General features: G+C 47.3%; 1 long non-coding RNA gene across 3 annotated transcripts in view; it reads right to left on the minus strand.

Annotated features, from left to right (window-relative positions):
• LOC114044705 overlaps nt 1-17,474 on the minus strand; it is a 68,655-nt gene that overhangs the window by 15,351 nt on the left and 35,830 nt on the right. The window contains exons 3-4 of one of the 3 annotated variants that reach the window (XR_003569285.1): nt 15,608-15,722; nt 12,173-12,907 (exon numbers count right to left, since the gene is read on the minus strand). This is a non-coding gene — a long non-coding RNA (uncharacterized LOC114044705). Of the gene's footprint in view, nt 1-12,172; nt 12,908-15,168; nt 15,392-15,607; nt 15,723-17,474 lie in introns of those variants that run through there. The other 2 variants (XR_003569286.1, XR_003569282.1) reach the window with 2 other exon arrangements.

Below are 17,474 nucleotides of genomic sequence, written 5' to 3' on the forward strand. Positions count from 1 at the left end.
TTCTAAGGTTCCTTCCATTCTGAATCTGTCATCTTATGTAACAGCTCATGGGCGCAGCCACCCTTACCCTCAGGTTACATGCCCGTAAATGAAGGATTCAGTCCTATCCATCCAGCACTTGGGAATGGCCAAAGTCCACCCTGAAGCGTTGTGTGTGTGAACACAATTCAGCCCAACCAGCATTTATTAAGAGAGCCGGGTGCTGTGCTAGGTGAGTGGGATAATAAGACACAAAACAGTCCCTGCCCTCAAGGAGCTTACGTTCTACTAGGGAGGGATAAAACACATACCCAGACAAGTGGTTACAAGGCAATTTGCAGAGGGGAGAGCATGGCTGGGGGTACTAAGAAAGGCTTCTTGTAGGAAAAGGGACCTGAGGGGGGCCTTAAAAAAAGGCTCTGGATTTTAAGAAGGGTAGGTCAAGAAGAAGTGCATGCAAGGAACAGGGGTTGGCCTTGACGGAGGCTCCCACATCGCTGCCTCAGTTTATCTGTTCTTATCTGCAGGGTGCTTCACTTGCTGATGCTCCAACGGCAACCTGGGTCAGAGACCCTCAGGGGCCCGCCTGTATGGATTACGTACAGAACAACACAACCCTTCGCTCTAACTCAGCATCTGCAGAGAAGATGTAAAGACCATTCATCCAGCATTACTGTCAATATGTTGTCGCCGGGTGTTCCCAAGAGCGAGGGAATTGGAGAACAGCAGCAGCTCAATGGGTAAACTAAGCCTCCTCCTTTGTTAAGACTCTGCAAACTTCACTGGTCAAAGACTAGCCAATGGCTGTTCCCCAGGCAAAAGTCACCCCTTAAAGTTCAGGGCCGAACCCCTGAATCTCAAGCTACTGCCTGCCTCTGAGATTCAGGGGGTTAGCCTTTTGCCTACAGGGCACTTTTGAGGAGCAATGGCTTAGGACTCTAATCTCAGAAGATGAAAAGAATGAAGGATAAGAAAAAGATGGCCATCGTTCATTCCCATTTGAATGTAAACTCCTTGACAGTGAGATTCCTTCCTTCCTCTTTCCTTCCCTTCCTCCCTTTTTTCCACTCTCTCCTCCCCCTCTCCTGTCTGTTTCTTTCTCTCCCTCCTTCTCTCTCTCTCTTTCCTGACACACAGTAGACTGGAAGCTAGTCTTATTCCAGTAGACCAAGACATCTCAACCTTTTTGTGTGTGTAATAGACCTCTTTAGAGGTCTGGGGTAGCCTATGGACACCCTTCTTAGAACCATGTTTTTAAATGCATAAAATAAAATAGATAGGATTACAAAGGAAAGCAATTATATCGAAACAAAGAAGTAACATTCCCTCCCCCCTCCCACGTCATGGATTCCCCTGAAATCTCTCCACGGATACCTATGGTGTTGAAACTAGAGCAAACTTCTACATTCCCTCATGGTCAGAATGGGATCAATCCCACTAAACTTTTACATTGTTGTTGGGATCAAACGAGAGAATAGATGCTGAGTGCTCAGCAAATCTTAAAATGATCTGGGTGTCACTGATCATGACACATGAGCTGTACTACCAGCTAAGAAATCGTCAGATGAATTGGAAGGTGCTCTCAGCCCTGGTAAGGCCACATCCAGCATAAGGACTAGGATATGGGCTGAGTGCAGGGGGTTCTAAAGGTTTTTCAGCAAGTGGTTTTTTTCCACAAGGACCCTGTTGGCCACCTGACTGTATTTTGCTAACTCAGCTTTTTCCCTTTTTGGATCTGGAGGGTGAAGGGCAGGTATGTGTACTGTGAGCGTTATACATAGGCTATTTATTGGTAACATTTCCAAGGATCCTACAACCTACTTCTTTAGCCCTGACACCCACTGTAGAGCAGAATGTAAGACTAGGATCACCTTGAGGGCAGGCACATTTTGTATTTTATCTTTGGATCTCTAGTGCTTAGCCTTTGTACTATATATGCACACGTGTGTACGTGTGGTGGGCGAAGTGAACAGTGAAGACCCGTGATTTCATTAGTGTGAGGGATTCTAGGTGAGGAAGCGTCCCCCTACCAAATAAGGTCAACACCTGCTCTGCAACTTAACATCTGAGGGTTGTCTGAGGTCAGTTGAAAGGTTAAGTGATTCATCCAGGGACACACAGTCAGTACAGGTCAGAGAAGTGTCTCTAATTCAAGTCCTCTAGACTCCAAGGCAGGCCCTTGATCTCCTATGTCACACATCCTCTTCTTGCCCACAATAGGTGCTTACTAAGTGCTTACTAAGTGAAGGACAAATGCTCCTGACTCCCAGGCAGGTTCTTTATCTGCTATACCACATATCCTATCCTTGTCCACAATAGGTGCTTAATAAATGCTTTCTAAATGAAGGAATGGGATAGTGGAAAGTGTTGCATTTGGAGTCAGGAATCGTGAGTACAAATCCTGGCTCTCTGGCTTGGTTTTGTGGCCATTTAGCCATCTTCTTCATCTGCAAAATGGGAATAATAGTAACAGTGTGTCTGTCTTAGGCGTGTTGGGAGTAAAAGTGTTTGTAAACCTTAAGGGTTATGGAAATGTGAGTTACTAATATCATTATTGCAAGAATGGGTCTATTTGGTATCCTTGGGACAAACCTTGAGATTCTTGTCCAGCTAGACCTATCTCATTGTTTCTTGTGCTACGAATGCTTTTCCCCTGTCCTCTCCTCTCTCCTTGAGGGTACAGATTATTTTGCTTTTTTACTTCTATTTGTATACACAGTGCTCAGCACAGTGCCTGGCACAAAGCAAGTACTAATGAAATATCTGTTGCCTTGCCTGGACAGAAGACCTGGGGTCTCCTCCTGGTTCTGCCACTGACCTCCTTTGCTCCTTTGACACATCTGTCATCCTAAATTTCTTCATCAGTAAACTGAGGGAGGGGATGGTCTCCTTTCCCTCTTGGTTCTAAAGTTCCATGGCTCCAGATGGCCCCCAAGCTCCTCTCCCATCCCAGTGTGGTTCCCCACTCTCAATGTTTGGCCTTGGTCCACTGGTAGGTGAGGAGGGTGAGAGACATGTGACGGAGGAGCCCAGGACAAATAAGGGGGACGTTACCTGATTCTATTAACAATAAGGGAAGATGGAGTAGAAATCTTAATTTCTCTGGTGCCAGTGATTCTCTCTAAATGATCTAAGAGATTCTGCTAGGAATCCTTCCTATGACAAGAATTTTATTGAGTGCCTACTATGTGTCAGGTACCATGTTAGAGGCTGGCAATACAAATATAGAAGTAAGCTCGTCTTTATCTTTGGGGTGCTTACATTCTGCTGGGAAAGAATTTTAAAAAGAAAGAAAGTCCCTACTTTTAAAGGCTAGAATAAGCAAATGTTTCTCCCATCTCTCAGGGAGCCCAGCAGCAACTGCTGTTTCCAATTCTACGTGTCTAAAAAAAAATAAAATTGCTAGTTTTTGGCTGAAGCCCAAGGATGGGACATTCCAGCCCCCAAAGATCATTTGTACAAAAGCTGCAATTAAGTCAAAGTGGGGGTTTATTACGGAAACCAGAATGAAATCTCTGCAAACGCTATAATTAGAGTGCATCGTCCCTCTTATTTAGCCACTATAGCACAAGGACCTGTGGCCTAGTAGATGGGGCTGTTGCAGTCCTGCTTCCTGCAGTCTCCGATGGTGAGGGCCTCCTGCCTCAGAATACTCATCTGGACAAAGCAAACGGCAAAGAAGGGGTGGCCACTCGGTTGGGGGAGGAGGGGGTGGTCTTCCATACTCTGCTCCCTCCTTCCAGTCAGGCTGTGGGGGACGGGAAAGAGAGAGAAAACTCCTGACAGGGAGGGCCGTGTCCTCTTGGAAGGTTGGGGTCCCTTTAGGTGGAGGTCCTTAAGCAAAGCCTGGGTGACCCCTTGTAAAGTAGAACATAGTATGTGTAGGCATGGAGTCGACAGAGCACTTCAAAGGCCACCTAGCTCAACCCCTAGATGTTACAGATAAGGTAAAATGACTTCCCTGGGGTCCCACTGGCAGGAGATGGAGCCCCGTCCTTCTTATGATTGCTAAGTTCATCCTGGAACCTCCATTTTCAGCAAAGGCTCAGGTCAGCATTGCTCATCCCTTCACCCCTATTTCTCCACTCTGCAGCAGCCTTCTCACCTTGGAGGATCCCCCTAACCAGGGTGCCCCTTTTCCGACTGGTTAAGTTCTTACAGGAATCTCCCAGCTTGGGTTAGCCACACTCACTCACTCCTTTACTCCAGCCTATCACATCCTTAATAAATGCTTACTGACTGAATGTCCAGCTTCTATGGGAGAGCTTCTCCAGAAGCTGCGGAGTGGACTGGGAGGCCTGGGGCAACCTGCTGTGTTCCCTTGGACAAGCTGCCTTCTTTCTCTGGGCTCAATATATAAAATGAAGGGAATGTGGACCCAATGATTTCTGTATTTTCATTCCAACATTCTTTGATGCTATGTCCTGGACACCTTGGAGACAAGGCAGGCTTGAAAGTCATAGGTTCATGGATTTATTTTAGGAAGGGACCTCACAGAGCATCTCCCTAGTACAATTCTCTCATTTCAGAGAGGAGGAAACTGGGTGCTTCAGTGACTTGCTCAGGGTCATACAGGGCCAGGATTAGAACTTGGGTCCCCTGACTCCAAATCCAATGTTCCTTCCAGAAGAAGGCTCTTCCATAAGTGTTATATCTATATTGAGTTTTCTGAAGCAATGCTGCTCATGGCCCTATGCCTGTCCTCTGCTTTTTGGATAATATCGACCGTAGCATCTTCAGGTGGTATAACCTGCCGTGGCATTGGCCACACTCTTCAGCTTCATCTCCTGGGCCACTGGCAAAGGGCTCTCCTTGCCATCTCTAGCAATTAGCTGTAACACATGTACCCACTTGGGATTAATTGCATTTGATATTTAAAAACAAAACAAAAAAACATATTAGATTTCTTTTGAGTTAAATTATCTGAAAAATTGTCCTGTAGCAAGCTGCTGAACAAGAAAAGGATCATTAAGGGGGAAAAAAAGGAGTGAGGGCCCTTCATTAGGGGCTGGGGGTGGGGACAAAAGATGAGGCTTCCAGGATGGCAGAGCACAACCCCATTTATTTTTTTTTAAAGATGAGCACCAAAGGGTTAAAGTAATTTTCATTAAAATTTAAATTTCAGCAGGCAATCTCACTCTGGCTCTTCAGCCCTCCCCTTTCCCCCTCCTTTCCCCTTCCCCGGTGCCTCTGAACGTTAGGCTGGCAACCATTTCATATTTCAATCTCGGCAGAACAAATTGAATTAGATGTTGAAACCAAACTCGGCTCTGTTCTCCAAAGCCTACATGCTCGGCTAGCGCTAATCCTTTTCGTTGCTGCTGCCGAGCACCGAGAGGCTCAGCAAGAAATCTGCCCCACCACAAAAGACAAAAAAAGGGGGAGGCGGGGGAAAAAAAAGGAAGCAAGTGGGTTAAAAAAAGAAGGGAAAAAAAAAACACCTCTCTGAAATTGTCTTCTATTTGACACGCGGGCCTTAGAGGGCTGGAGTCAGAGCCTTACATGGCCCGTGGTCAGGAAAAACCAACTGTGTATGAAGGGAGGATTAGTCTTTTGCCCCTAGAATTTTTCTCTGCCTGCCCTCTTTCCCCAAAGCACGTCAGAAAGAGTGCTGAGGGTCTTTCTCCTACCCCCTCCTCTCCCTTTTCCTCCTTTAAACAATGAGTGGCGGATCCCTGCACTCTTACTGGAATTTCACAGCTCAAGTCAGACTCTCAGCTTTATCTTTTTTACCTCGTGTTTTCCCCATCTCGATGCCTGGCTTCTACCCTCCCCCTCCTCCTCCCCCTTTCACGCCCTCCTCCCATCTCCCCTTGGTATTTCCAGCCCCAGTATGTAAATCAGACACGAGAATGCCAATTGGAAAGTTTCCGATGGGGAGATCCATCACTGCCACATCACTGCCAAGCCTGTCCTCTCAATTTCACACGTGGAAATCATCACTTTGCCACTGACCTGTTTTTTAGACTGGGGGAGTTTGAGGACTTGTCTGGGAGCTCAGGGCAAAGGTTCAAATCCTGGCTTTGGTCAGAAGGAGAAAGGGTCATTTAAGGGTCTCGACGGGGTCCCTGGTTTGTGGGAAATCCCCAAGATCCAGGTGGTCAAAAGCAGAAGAAATAGAAAAACAAACAAACAAAAACCCCAAAGAGCAAGCTAGCTCATGTGGTTAGGGTCAAAGAATTGCATAATATCCCAAGATCAAAGGGATCTCATTGACCATCTAAGTCAATTCAGACTGAAAAAAGGAATCCCCTCCCTCCCCCGCCATGCCCAATGAAGGGCTCTCCAGGATTGAAGAACTCTAAGGAAGGGGAGCCCATTGCCTCGAGAGTAAGCTTAAATGAGAATTTCATCTTCATCTTTTACATGGTTTCTTGACAGCCGCCATGTACCCTTTCCCTCTCTGGGATGGCTCTGATAGTCATGGGGTACTTCCTGATACCCAGACTACACCAGCCTCCTACGCCAGTCTAGACCCTCACAGATGAGAGTCCTCACATACATAAAAGAAAACATGCCCCACCCTCAGGAGTTTCTTCTCTGACTTAAATATCCCCAGTTCCTTTAACTGACCCTCATACATCATACATGGTATGCTAAATAACGTGCCCCAAACCAAAACTCCAGCAGGCTTCTGATCAGGGCTGAGAGCAGCAGGGCTAGGCACCTCCTCATTCCCAGAAGTGATGGAGTGGAGCCAAGGTTCCTTGACCTTATTTTGGCTCCTAGACTGTACTGTTGACTTATATTAAGGTTCCATCCCCCCCCAAAAAACCACATACTTAGACCTTTTCCAAACAAACTGCTATCAGCAAAAGCCTATGCCTGGGTCATTCTCCAAGCAATGCCAGCCAATACTGAGGCAGTTCAAGGAAATGTTTTTCCTTTGTTTTTTGGTTAACCAACAAAGATTCAATAAATAAATACACACACATACATATACACATACAAAATATAAACAGATAGATAGATAGATAGATAGATATAAGCTGTTATGTACAATAAGAGACAGATTTTGGGTCAGCTCATGGAAAATCTTCCCAATAATTAAAGCTGCCCCAAAGGGATGGGCTGCCTCCAGAGCTGCTGAGTTTTTCCTTAAGAGAGGTCTTCAGGTAAAGTTAAGTCAAGTCAACAAGTATTTATTAAGTACCTACTACGTGTCAGGCACTATGCTAAGCACAGGGATGCAAAGATAGATAAAAACCAAGAGACATGAAAAATAGTCCCTGAGTTTAAGGGACTCACAGTCCAATGGGGGAGATGACACTCACATGACCAGCTGCATGCCCTGGAGATGATCTCAGAGGGAAGGCACCAATACTAGGGAGAACTGGGAAAGGCAGGATTTCAGCTAAGGAATCCAGGGAAGCCAGGAGGCAGAGAGGGATGACAGTGAAAGAAAGTGCTTGGAATTTGGAGATAGATCCTCATGTGCAAGGAATAGCTGGTAGGCCAGTGTCACTGCACTGCAGACCACGTGCAGGGTAATGAAGTACGAGAAGAATGGAGAGGCAAAAGGCCACCAGGTTGTGAAGGGCTTTGAATGCCAAACAAGGATGAACTACTCCAGGTCAGGGACAGTGCAGAGGCAATTCCTGCTTATCTACAGGTTGGACTAGACTAGAAGGGTCATGGCCTACAGGCTATATGCGGCCTATAACACTACGGAGTGAGGCCTAAACCAGATTACAATGTAATTGGGAAATATTTAACAAAATAAATGAAAATACAATAAAACACAGATAATGTTGAAATGCAGTTTTCTAAGTCAATATGCTGCCCACAGGGATTTTTATGTTTGGGTCAGTGGCGTCAGACAGCACTAAACGAGATGACCTCTGGACAACAGACCCTCTCAGCTCTAAATCTAAGGTCTTATTATTGCAGAGATTATTTAGTTCAATTCTTTAATTTGATGAGGAAATTTAAACCCAGAGATGATACTTCAAGTAGAACAAGGCCACCCAGGTGGCTAACAGCAAATCCAGGCCTCTTTCCATGCCACAATGATGCTTGAGATGTAATATATGACTTTAGTTTGTTAATTAATGTCCTGTGCAGGATAACCTCCCTTTCCCAATTAGGTTGTAGTTGAGAGAAGTCTAAGACATTGGAGGCAGTGGGGCCAAAAGGTATGTGGCTGTCTCCCATGCTGGTTGGCGCTCTTAAGTGGATTTATGAACCCCCCCATTAGAGAATGGTTGAGAAGGTTGTGTTTTATAACTTGGAGGGGCCATAAAAATGGGAGTGATTAATATGACATTGGTCATAATTAACATTATGGGTAATGTTGAACAAATGGTTAATGCTGGATATCAGCCGGATAACACTGAATTATTTGCCCGAAGGTTTGTTCCATGGAAACGAACATATATGAGCAATTCAATCCTGAAAAACATAATCATCATCAATCTACATTTACTGTGCATCTGTCAGGTGTGGGGCCCTATACCAGGGGCTGGGGGCAAAATATAAGGGGTACTCATGCCCGAAGTAGGCATCTTCTGTTAGTAGTTTATACTGAGCACTGATATAAACACTTGGGGGGTGCTGAACACCACCCATTGTCTACACGTGCATATACATTCCACAAAGTTTCCAGGAGTGCTGGTGGGGGTGACAAATGGCTGGCTAACATTCCTCCAAGTCAAGGTCCTCATGCAACATGTAGATGGAGGGTGTACGGAGTCAAATCTGTGTCAAATGATCTTTGCCTTCTCTACCCACTCATCTGGGTGCAACAATTCTATGCTTGCTAACAGCAATATCCGTCAACCGCTTGACCCTGGAGGTGCTGAGGTGTTGTAGATGATGGGCAAACAGCTCTCTAGCAGCCGCTGCTCAAAAACAGAATCACCCACTAAACGGCCACAAAGATCCAGCCAGAGGGAGGTGAGCCCACTCTGGTCATCCCGGATGGTCCAAGAGCAATGTGGGAAACCAAGGGTCCAAAGGCCAGTTTTGTGGTGGCGCTGTGCAAGGTGCTGCCTTCTAGTAGTTATAATACTAACGGCTTATTAATAAGTTTATTAACAGTTTAAACATGTTCTGTGTGACATTTTTCCTTTAGCATGGGCACACTGACTTCCTCACACTAAGTTCCACATAGAAACCCATTCTCACTCTTGCCTGCTTTGAGTAGGTTACATTTTTAGGGGTGGAAGAGGAGGACTTTTTCACATCTGGGGCTTGTCTGCTAGGGGCACAGTTTAACACACTGGATCCGTGTTTGAATATGGGCTTTGCCACTTATTAAGTCATTACTGAACATCAGAGGATAATACGATTGTTCCATGAGCACTGGATTTTAGAATCAGGACCTATGACTGAGTCTTAGCTCTGCCTCTTCCTTCTTTATGTGACTCCAGGCAGGTCATTCCCCTCTTTGAAAGGTCTGAAATGGGACAGAGAAGTCTGGTCCAGATGAGACCCTTTCCAACTCTAAATCTATGACCCCATGATTCTATTTATCCTCAGAATGAGCTAATGGGACAGGCAAATATAACCCCCTCTGATGATCCTCCAGGCCAAAATAATACACAGGCATGAAAGAAAGGGGATATGTGTTTTCCTAAAATCAGCCAGAGGCTGGCAAAGTGAAATTAGAACGCGGGTCTCTGAGCCTCTGATTCCTGACATCACACAACCCAATGATGGTTGCAGACTGGAGGGTGAATGTTACAGAAGCCGAGAGCCGAGGTCACAGTATTTAGATGTGTAGTGCTGATGACTGGTATTCAGATACATGCCCAAGAAGATGAGTGTTCGCTTCTCATGTTCTTTTGTTTGAAATAATTCTGTTGTCTATGCTCTGGGATATGTGGTCAGGTGGGAAAATAAAAATAAAAAGCCACGGTCCAGTGGTCTCTGAAGGCTGCAGAAGAGTTGGAGTACCAGGTCTATGGTGAAAAATCAACTCGGAGTATTTTAGAACCAAAAGGGACCTCAGAACACAGAACATCACAAGCAGTAGGGACCTTACTGGAAGCCATCTAGTCCAACCCTCTCATCTTTACAGATGAGGAAACTGAGGCTGGTGGGGGCGGTGGGGGGCAGTTAGGAGGCTAGGAAGCACCCACAGGAGACTCTGTGCTCAGGGTAGGAGCAGGTGAATAAGAGCCACACGCCATCCCACTCTCAAGCCCTTTTTGAGTTGGGGCAGAACTGAGTTTCACAGGGCGACCTTTATCTTTCCCCTCATACTCCCTCTTCTTCTGAAATTCCCTATTATTTTCAAGGGCAAAACCTTCCTTTTGCTCACCAAGGTTCCCAAGATCCTCACTCTTAACCTACAAGTCCAAGCAGCTTTCAAATATCGTCTATCACGTCCCCCTCCACAGCATTTCCCACGTCCATTCCCTTCTTTCCACTCACAGAGTCACCGACCTAGTGCTGGCCCTCATCCCCTCTCACCTGGACTATTACAACAATGTCCTAAATGGCCTCTCCCTTACAACCTCCACATAGCTGCCAGAGTGATACCGTGTTACTCTCCTACTCAATAAACTCCCTATTACCTCTAAGATCAAATGTTACTGCATCTGTATCTCATTCTCTTAAAAGTTCTATTTTGTGTAGGTTTTATAATGTATATAATTATTATATACACATATAAATAAGTAAAACTTACAAATAAGTAAATACGCACATGTTAGGGATGTACGCTCAACATTATTTTTTTTTTTTTTACTGATATGGTATGTGATTAACAAATTTTGGGGCTCACTCTTTTAGAGAACAGAATTGCAGGGTTGGGAGGTGCCTCAAAGATCATCTCTAGAGGTGGGGAACCTGTGGCCTCAAGGCCACATGTGTTCCCCACCCCTAATTCCAGCCTAATCCCTTTATTTTCCAAATAAGGAGGCCCAAGCTAACGATGGGAGGGTTACCCAGTGAGTCAGGGGCAGCACTGAGCTCAGGTACACTGACTCCTACTATTTTCTACAGTTTCTTATAAGCTCTAGTCCTCACCACAAAGGACCCCCGAACGCCTAAGGAGTTTCGGGCTGGATTTCACCTCTGCCTGGCTGCTAACTGCTAAATGTTTATCAATAACCAGCCAATTCATAGATGGCGTTTATGTTGAATAATGTGTTCTCAGTCTGGGATTTGGTGTTGAGTTCCTTAGATGAGGCCTTCTTCCTCAAAAGGGGTTCAAAGCACATCTGGATGGTCCAGGTTGAGCTCAGTGAAGGAGACAACGATAGGGATATATCTGTGTTTGTGTCACATACTTTCTGAGAGACACATGGTGTGGGCCAAAGTAGGCTGCAGCACATGACTAATGATGGCTTGTATGTGAGAAAGGTGGTTTCCAATCTTCCTGAGGATAAGGACCCCCTTTTAATGTCAAGTAATTTCACACGTGCTCCTGTATCTAGCCCCGACAGTCACTGCAGACCATTAGCACCAGTGAACCAAGAAAACACCCTAGGATCAAGTGACATTTGGTGTGGCCCATATACAGTTGTAGGCCCTTTGCCTACATATAGAGTTTGTAGGTCCTTGGTCTAGAACAGAGGGTCTGCAAATTCTGTCGAAGGGCCAAGTCTGGCCACCATTGGTTAGCTCCAGAGCTAACAATGATTTTATACATTTTAAAATATTAACAGTTTGCTGATCCCCGGTCTAGAATATGGGAGCTACTGCCATCAAAGGCATGCTCAAGGTCATAAATAACTGGAAAAGGAAGTGGGCTGGTCAGTGAATAAGAGTGAGGATGGTCCAAATATTGCACTGGCATCTCTGAAATAAGAAGACACCGGGAAAATACCCAGGACAGTCAGTGGGTGGATCCTGAAAGGGGGATTTATAGAAAGGCCTGGTGGAGTAGGTACAGGTTGGGTCGTGAACTGTCCTGGTGTCAGGGTGCATCCACAGAGCTTAAACCACAGATCTATCCCAGTGGGGAAGTCACCATAAGGCTACCATCTGGCTCCTAAGTATAATCATCTTGGTTCGTGGGTTAAAAATTTTTTTTTTTCAGTACCCCTTTGCTATGCTAGGGACACCTGATAAAGCTAAGGGTGTGTGTGTGTAAACGTATATTATACGTAAATGTAAACAGAAATATATATGCAGCTTGTAATATGGATGTATATATGTATATATACATACATATACATTACAAGCTGCACAATTAGATGAATAGAAGCTATTTATATACATATGTATTTTTTTTACAAGCTGCATGATTACATTAATAGTGATACTGGATACATTTACTTATAGATAATATAGGCTTCTTCATGGGGGGGGAAGGGGCATTCATTGACATTGGGATTAGTCATTGAATCAATAAACACTTAATGAGTGCTTACAGCATGCCGTGCCCTGTGCTAATGCTAGGGATGCAAAAAAAGGCAAAAAATAGTCCTCGCTCTCAAACAGAGCTCATCGAAGTCGAATGGAGGAGATGACAATTCTGTACAAATGAGCCATTGGCAGGATGACCTGGAGAGAACCCCCAGAGGGAGGGCATTAGGACTGGGGAGGCTCAGGAATGCTTCCTGGAGAATGTAGGATTTTAGCTGAGTCTGGAGCAAAGATGAGGAACCAATGGAAATGCCCAGAGGTGAAGCACGGAAGGGCAACAAGGCGGTGGGTGTCACTGGACTGTAGAGTGCTAGAGGGCAAAGACCAGAAAGGTGGAGGAGGGGATGCCAGCTCATGAAAGGCTTTGACTGCCAAATACAGGGTTTTATAGAGGTAAGAAGGGTGCTCTGGACTTTATGGGATGGGGTGGGTGTGACAAGGTAATTCAGGAGGCACTTCCTTTTAAGCTAGATTCAAGAAGCATTTAATAAGCACCTGCTATGCTCAAGGCAAGAGGCAAGAATTCAGGTCCTGCATCTGACACGTTGGTGGAACTGTGGGAGAATGGCTTCACCGCGCAGGGCCCAGGCAACCGCAATTTGCAGAGAAGCTGCCAAAACACATCAGCGGAAAAAGAGTCAACAATGGGAGCGCCTGATGTTGATAAAATCCTGGGTCTACGCAAAAAGAAGCGTGCTGGGGATCCAAAGATTAAATGGGAACTTACGTTTTATGTCTCTACCTGGACAGGATAATGCAGATACATACATTACATAAACAAACTTATCTAGATAGTTACCCAGATGAATAAATACAACATAATTTGGGAAGATGGTGATGATACCAAGGCGTGGGATTGGAAGGGGCTTCCTGAAGGAAGTGTTGAGTGGGCTGAACCCTGAAGAAAGCTCAGGCTTCTAGGAGACGGACTGAAGAAGGAAGGAGGCAAGCAGGTGGAAGATGGATGGAACGCTGGGTTCAGAGACTCACAAGCAGGCTGACTGAAGCTCAGAGGGCCAGGCTCCAAAAGGAAGGCAGACTGTGAGGGGCTTTAAATGCTAAGCGGAAAGGTCTGTAATTTATTTTGTAGCCGATAACCAGGAGCCACAGAAGATTCTTGAGTGGAGGAGTGATTTGATCAGAGCTGTATTTCAGGAAGATACTTTTGGTAATCGTATGGAAGATGAGCTGGAAAGGCAGGCAACAGTGGTTGGGCAAAAGATGCTAAGAGCCTGAATGGGCGGTGGGGGGGGGGTTATGACAGATGTGACGCTGGCCTCTCGTTTGTTCCACAAACAAGACACTCCATCTCCAGCCTCCAAGCATTTGCATCAGCTGTGCCCCATGCCTGGAATGGTCTCCCTCCTCATCTCTGCCTCCTGACTTCCTAGGGTTCCTTCAAGTTCCAGCTAAAATCCCACCTTCTACAAGAAGCCTTTCCCAACCCTTCCTAATCTAGCACCTTCCTTTGGGTATTTCCTATTTACCTTGTGCACTGTTTATCTGCATAGATTTCTTTGCTTATTGTCTCCACCACCAGACTGTGAGCTCCTTGAGGGCAGGGATAGTGCCTGGCATACAGTAGATGCTTAATAAATGCTTATTAATTGGTTGACTGATATTGGAGATGTTGAGGAGACGGGACCTGGCAGCTCACTCGCTGTGTGTGGGGTGTATGTGTGTGTGTGTGTGCGTGTGTGTGTGTGTGTTTACACACCCACTGATTTGTTACTTCTGGCTATTACCAGCCCAGGCTCCATTCACACTGGTGTCTGGGGTGGAATGCTGCATTTCATGAGCGGCTTCCTCAGGCACCTGGCCCTCTCACACCGACATGACCTGAAGGCACTGGAGTTACACACAGACCAAGGAAGGATCTCTAGCCCTTCAAGGCTCCCCCAATCCAGTACAAGGGGAGGTATGGCAAGGGTTCAAGAGCCCATGACAGGGAGATCAGCACAGGCATGGATATCTGGAAGGAGGTGAGGGCAGGTCGCTGGGGTAGGGCTGAAGCCAGGACAAAGCTTCTCCCCCAGTAATAAGTTCCAAGGCAAAGGACCACGTAGACTAGAACTTGGCTCATGACTGTTCCACTCTGTTGTTTTGCCACTGGTCAGAGGATCACGGACTTAGAGTCAGAAGGGCCCTGGGAAGAGGCTCTCTAGTCCAATTTTCTCAGTGTACAGGTAACAGAATGAAGGCCCACTTCACCTAGGTAGCAAGACATAGGATTTGAACCGAGGTCTTCCTCTGACTTTTAATCCAGTGCATGAGATGTCCTCCCTGTCTTTGTTCCAAGATAGGAAGATGACTAGAATACCAACCAAAAGAGTGGGGCCAAGAGACAATTTCCAAACCAGAATGGCCATGTGGGGTCAGGGGCTGCTTGGATGTGGGGATTAAGAACTGTGGCTAACCAATACTGTGTGTTAGCTAAAAAACCTAAGGAGATTTTAAGAGGACCTCAAGCCCAGTGAGCCAACAGCGTGGCATGGGGGCCAACAAAGAGCTGACGGATTCTTCGGCTGCATCTTGGGGAGGAAGGAAGGCCCGCTCTGCTTGCTTCTGGTCGAGCCGCATCTGGAGGGCTCCATTCTGTTCTGGGCTGTGATTCTAGAAGAATGTCCTAAAAGGAGCCTGTCCAGGATGGAGAGAGGACTGGGAGTCATTCGACAATGGCTCAGGGGACACCGCCCGGCCCTCCAGCACGGGAAGACTGTCTGCCGGGCCCTGGGGGACAAGAGGGGGTAGCTGAGAAGAAGAGTCTGGCTTGATGTCAGGAAGAAATGCCTCATGATGAAAACTGCCTGAAAATGGAAGGGCCTCCACAAGGGCTCCCCTCACTAGTGACTGTCAGGTGGAGGCCAGAGATCAAGCAACCAGCAAGTGTTTATTAAGAAGCTACTATGCACCAGGCCCTAGCGATACCAGTACAGAGAATGGAATCATCTCCACACTCAAGGGGAGGGGATCCCTATTCGGCTACGGGGTACTGTGAAAGTCCTTCGAGGTCCCCCCTAGTCCTGAGGTTCTGGGCGTCTGTCTCTTCTTGAGTCCAAACCTGGAAATCTGCCGTTCATCCTCGCCGTGCCTCCTATGGACATCAGGGCGCTGACTGTTACTACGTTGGCCTGAGATATGGATCCCTAGTGACGGGACCATCTCCTTCCACTCTGAATCCGCAGAGGCTGGTGGCCATCTGCTCTCCCCTCTGTCCCTCTCCCACTAAGGCCAGACTGCCTGCCCTTCCCAAAGGCGCAGAGGCCGCAGAGGCCACCCCCAGCTCTCGGCAGGAACTCGGAAGACGTACCTCTCTCCGCCAGAGCGCAGCTGAAGTATCTGCTACTCGCTGTCCTCGTTCTCGCCCTCCTCCAGCTGCTCCAGGATCTCATCCAACACCACAGACCGCCTTTTCTTTGGGGAATCTATACCAGCCCAGATGGCAGAAGAGAAGAAATGAACAGCCGAGAGGGTTGGGAGGCAGCAAGACAGAAAAGACAGAGAGAGGGGGAGGAAAAAAAATGAATTTTGTACGATAGGCATCGGCTCATCACAGCCAAGAGCACATGGCTTTCCCCCACAATTCCCTTTCCTTCGACCCGACGAATGCCCGGGTGGTCCCCTAAGCATCTTTTCAGTGGTCTATTGCCCTCGGGAGAAGTAAGCCCTTTTCAAAATATCCAGGAGAAAATCCCTCGTGTTCTCATCGCACCCTCCTCTGGCCTACTGCATTGAGGGCACACTGGAGACAGCAAGGAGAACAAAGGCAGAGATCTGCACTCGGACCGCCTCGGCATCAGCCAAGCGGGAGGCACGGGGCACAGACGGGCCCCTGGAGCCCCGCCCCCGTCCCATTTGGTGTTTCTTTTTGGGAAGAGGAGGCTCTGGGCTCCTCTGTGGAAAGGGAAGGCAACAGGATGGGGAGGCAGGAGTGGAAGGCACTGCTTTTCACCAGCCCAACAGTTCGGGCACAGCCAGGGCTCACAAATCTGGAATTGCATGGCAGCCTAGAAGCCATGTAGTCTGAACCCCTCATCTTATCCTCTATAGAGGGAAATGACTTGGCCAAGGTCACATAGGTAGTAAGCAGGAGAGACGGGCTTTGAACTGACCTCCTTCAGCTCCAAATCTGGCACTCGTCAGACATGGAGGCTGAAACAGGGCAGCTCATGAAAGCAGCTTCCTGATCCTGGGCACTCCATCCAAAGTAGTGTCTAAGTCAAGCCTCCCTTACCTTTCTGATCCAGGCAGCTCATGAACTCCACACTCTTAACCTTGTCCCTGACCTCTCCCAAGCTGAAGCCCTGGCTTGGGGTGTGGGCGACTCGGGGCCCTCCCCACCTCTCCCTTTGTCATCCCTGTTCTTCCATTTTTCATCATCAACATAGGCAAAGCCTTCTTTTCTCACCAGCCTCCCTCCACAAGAGGCAGAATGGACAGAGAGCTGACCTTGAGGCCAGAAGGTCAAGTCCTGTCTTTGACAAATACTGGGGCAGGGCAATTGAGACGAAGTTACAGGCAAGATACTGACCTGCATTGGTACAGGGAACCTCCCCGTGCCAATAAAACCCAGTGCCCATCTCTCCTTTCCAGAACATCATCAGTCTGCAGCAGAGGGCACGGCACCACCCGCCTTCTGCTCCCTTGGACTTTGGGAGAGCCATCACAGGACCATCGATTTAGAGCTTGGAGAGACCTCCGAGGCCACCAGATTCAACACTCTCACTCTACATATGAGGAAACTGAGTCCAAAAGAGGCGAGGTCCGGGGTGGGGAACCTGTGGCCTTCCAGGTCCTTGGGGGAAGTCTTCTGACCGAGTCCAAGTTTTACAGAGCAAACCCTTGTATTAAAGGGAGTTGTTCTGTGAAGTTTGGATTCAGTCGAAGTGCTACAGCTGAGGGCATAGAGGGCCACATGTGGCCTTGAGGCCGCAGGTTCCCCACCCCTGGGCTAGGTGTCTTGTTGTGGACCAATGGATAGAGTTCTGGGCCTGGGCGCTCAAGACAGATTGGCCACCTGACCTCAGCCTTTCCTCAGTGCGGACAAACACTCCCTTTAGCAGGTGATAGTACGAGGCCACACCAGCCCCTGGAGAGGATCAGAGACTCTACAGCCAGGAGAGCCTCATACATCATCTGGCCTAATCCCCATCACAGTGACAGTGGACAAAGGCCTG

Source organism: Vombatus ursinus, unplaced genomic scaffold (genome assembly GCF_900497805.2).
Source record: "Vombatus ursinus unplaced genomic scaffold, bare-nosed wombat genome assembly UNPS02001287.1, whole genome shotgun sequence".
Taxonomy (NCBI): Eukaryota; Metazoa; Chordata; class Mammalia; order Diprotodontia; family Vombatidae; genus Vombatus; species Vombatus ursinus.